General features: G+C 32.2%; 1 long non-coding RNA gene across 1 annotated transcript in view; it reads right to left on the bottom strand.

The window, feature by feature from the left end:
* Nucleotides 1-1,731: 1,731 nt before the first annotated feature.
* The window catches only part of LOC136063142 (uncharacterized), a 5,157-nt gene continuing 3,246 nt past the window's right edge, over nt 1,732-3,642 (bottom strand). The window contains exons 2-3 of the long non-coding RNA XR_010624842.1: nt 2,144-2,199; nt 1,732-2,044 (exon numbers count right to left, since the gene is read on the bottom strand). This is a non-coding gene — a long non-coding RNA (uncharacterized LOC136063142). The remainder of the gene's footprint in view (nt 2,045-2,143; nt 2,200-3,642) is intronic.

The raw sequence follows: 3,642 nt of genomic DNA on the forward strand, positions 1-3,642 counted from the left end.
GTTTTGAAATTCAAGAAGAATGGAAATTTTGCTAAGAAGGGAAAATTCCCAAGTTTCGGAAAGGAGAAAAAGGACTTCAAGAGGAAAGATGGGAAGGAGTCTCAATCCTCTCAAGGAATCACATGCTTCCAATGCAATGGACATGGACATCTCAAGAAAGAGTGTCCTAATTATTTGAGAGGGAAGGGCAAGGTGTATGCCACCACTCTTAGTGATTTCGACTCCTCTAATTCAGATTCAGATGAAAGCTATGATGGAGAGGGAAACTTCTTTGCATTCATGACTATTGCTCCAGTAGAATCTTCGGATGATTTGGGTGCGCTAGTGAAAGAGCTTGGTGAGCACTTTGAATTGGAGTCAATAGGGATAGTAGAGGAATCTGATGATATGATGTTGAAAGATTATACATATAATTTTCTGCATGGTTGTTGAAATTATTGTTTGATAAAAACTGATATTGATGTTATGATGTTGTTTAATTTTGATATTAAGTATGTTAAATTGAACTTTAAGGCTATAGCATCAATAGAATTCAGTTTTGATATCAATCTCTTTCTATCATGTTCATATGATGGTTGATTGTTCATGAAAAACCATTGAAAACTGCTTCAGAAAAATTCTAGAAAAATTCAAGTTTCACAAGATTCGATTGATCAAAAATTGCTTTCAATCGATCGAGTGAAACAGTGACCAATCTGTTTGATTCGATTGATATTCGATTGCTAGTCGATCAATCAAATTTTCTTTTTTGATCGATCGAGCAACGATCGAGTACCAATCGAGGCAGGCAGATTGTTTGGTGAGAATTTTTTTAATTTTTTCAACTGATTGAGACACACATTCGATCGATAGAAAACTGTGAATTTTGAATTTTTCTAAGTGTTTTCACATGGATAAAGTGCAAGGCTATAAACTTTTTCCCCGGTAAGAAATGCAAAAAGAATACACTCTCTTATTCTTATATTCTAAAATTTACATAGTACATGTTATTAATTGCGAATGAAGTAAATCCATTAATTTTTCGCTGTGTATGTTTTTGAATGTGATACTGTAACGACCCAAGGAAAAGCGCTAGCCACATCTGCGATGTACCTCAAAAGGGCTAGTCACAGTTGAGGCTCCTTGTAGTTGTTAATAAAGCCCAGTTCAACCCAGTAAATACCCGATGTGGGACTTATCACACACCCACACACATCACACAATCAATCAAATTGGGGTATCACAATCTCCCCCACTTAAATCTCTAACGTCCTCGTTAGGGCCCACTTTGTAGGATAGTGTCTCTAAGCCCACAAGGGATTACTGAGCCAGCTCTGATACCATATGTAACGACCCAAGGAAAAGCGCTAGCCACATCTGCGTTGTACCTCAAAAGGGCTAGTCACAGTTGAGGCTCCTTGTAGTTGTTAATAAAGCCAAGTTCAACCCAGTAAATACCCGATGTGGGACTCATCACACACCCACACACATCACACAATCAATCAAATTGGGATATCACAATCTCTCCCACTTAAATCCCTAACGTCCTTGTTAGGGCTCACTTTGTAGGATAGTGTCTCTGAGCCCACAAGGGATTACCGAGCCAGCTTTGATACCATATGTAATGACCCAAGGAAAAGCGCTAGCCACATCTGCACTGTACCTCAAAAGGGCTAGTCACAGTTGAGGCTCCTTGTAGTTGTTAATAAAGCCCAGTTCAACCCAGTAAATACCCGATGTAGGACTCATCATACACCCACACACATCACACAATCAATCAAATTGGGGTATCACAGATACAAACATATATTTTTCCAACACCTCTATCAATTGAACCCTTTGAATCTTTCTTCACCACAGGTTCTGGAGTCTATGTCATAGAAAATAATTCAAATAGATTTACAACACATTCACATTCTGAAAAGCAAGATTTAGTGACAAGTACTTATGCACAACTAATTTCATATAAAAGCACAGAAAAGAAAGTTACTACTCCTTATACCTCTTCTCCACTACCTTCAATCTCTGAATCTCCTTGTAAAACTTACAAATGCAATAAACAGACCTGCACCCACATTCAAAGACATAAGAACCATAGATGACAATGAATTGCAGACTCCTAATAAAGGATCTGATTACAAGGATATCATTGGTTGACAATTACCAATATAGAAGAATTGTTACAGCACACAAAATGATATTCCTTTAAGCTTTGTGTATCTACATAAGACAACTCCAAAATAAGCTTATCGAAAGATTACAAAGAAAAATCAAATCGTATAAACAAACACAGCAAAATCTCCCAAAAATCATATGAGTATATAAACAAAGCTTGAAGGAGCAAATTAAATCACACACCAAAAGCCTATATTCACTAAAATTGAACCCTAAATCACACACAAAAATCTGTAATGACCCCGCCCCAACTATGTAGAAATTGTTCCCTTTAGGGACCATACCCCTCACGGTTTTGTTCTCCCCCAAAGCACATAGTAGTGAAGGAAAATGCATCTACACATTAAAGGGATGTCATTCCTTATAAGCACATCCCCGTGTGCTTAACTAGGTGATGTGGGTCGTCTACCAATTTCATTTTAAAAATGAAGATCTGATTATAATAAAAATACAGATTCAGCTTTTGTTAAAGAGAAAAAATCCAGATCTGTATTTTAATGAAAAATACAAATCTGGTTTTGTTAAAAGAAATTCAGCTCTGTATTTTAATGAAAAATACAGATCTAGTTTTGTTAAAGAAAAAAAAATTCAGATATGTATTTTAATGAAAAATACAGATTTGGTTTTTGTTAAAGAAAAAAATTTCAGATCTGTATTTTAATGAAAAATACAGATCTGGTTTTATTAAAAAATTCAGATTTGTATTTTAATAAAAAAAAATACAGATTTGGTTTTTTTAAAGAAAAAAATTCAAATCTGTTTTTTAATGAAAAATACAGATTTAGTTTCTATTAAAAAAATATAGATTTAGTTTTTGTTAAAGAAAAAATTCAGATCTGTATTTTAATAAAAATACAGATTTAATTTTTGTTAAAGAAAAAATTTCAGATATGTATTTTAATGAAAAATACAGATCTGGTTTTGTTAAAAAAATTCAGATCTGTATTTTAATGAAAAATACAGATTTGGTTTTGTTAAAGAAAAAAAATTCAGATATATATTTTAATGAAAAAGACAAATTTGGTTTTTGTTAAAGAAAAAAATTCATATTTGTATTTAAATGAAAAATGCAGATTTGGTTTTTGTTAAAGAAAAAATTTTCGATGTATATTTTAATGAAAAATACAGATCTAGTTTTGTTAAAAAATTCAGATCTGTATTTTAATGAAAAATGCAAATTTGGTTTTTGTAAAAGAAAAAAATTCAAATCTTTATTTTAATGAAAAGTATTAATCTGGTTTTTATCAGAGAAAAAAAAATGAAGCTTTCATAATAAATTTCTTGCAGATCTAAAAATCTTAAAAGGAAATTTAACCCTAGATATATGCATGTTAATCAATTAATGTATTAGAACCTAAACTAAGCATGTGAATTTAAAAGAAAGGATAGAGGGAGAGTATGCAAAGCAATTTAAGAACATGACTAGGTAAATAATGAAAAAAAAAAAAAAAAAAACACATTCATAAAAGGAAAAAAAAAAAAAAAAAA

The sequence above is a fragment of the Quercus suber genome, unplaced genomic scaffold (genome assembly GCF_002906115.3).
Source record: "Quercus suber isolate HL8 unplaced genomic scaffold, Cork oak 2.0 scaffold_491, whole genome shotgun sequence".
In the NCBI taxonomy this organism is placed as follows: Eukaryota; Viridiplantae; Streptophyta; class Magnoliopsida; order Fagales; family Fagaceae; genus Quercus; species Quercus suber.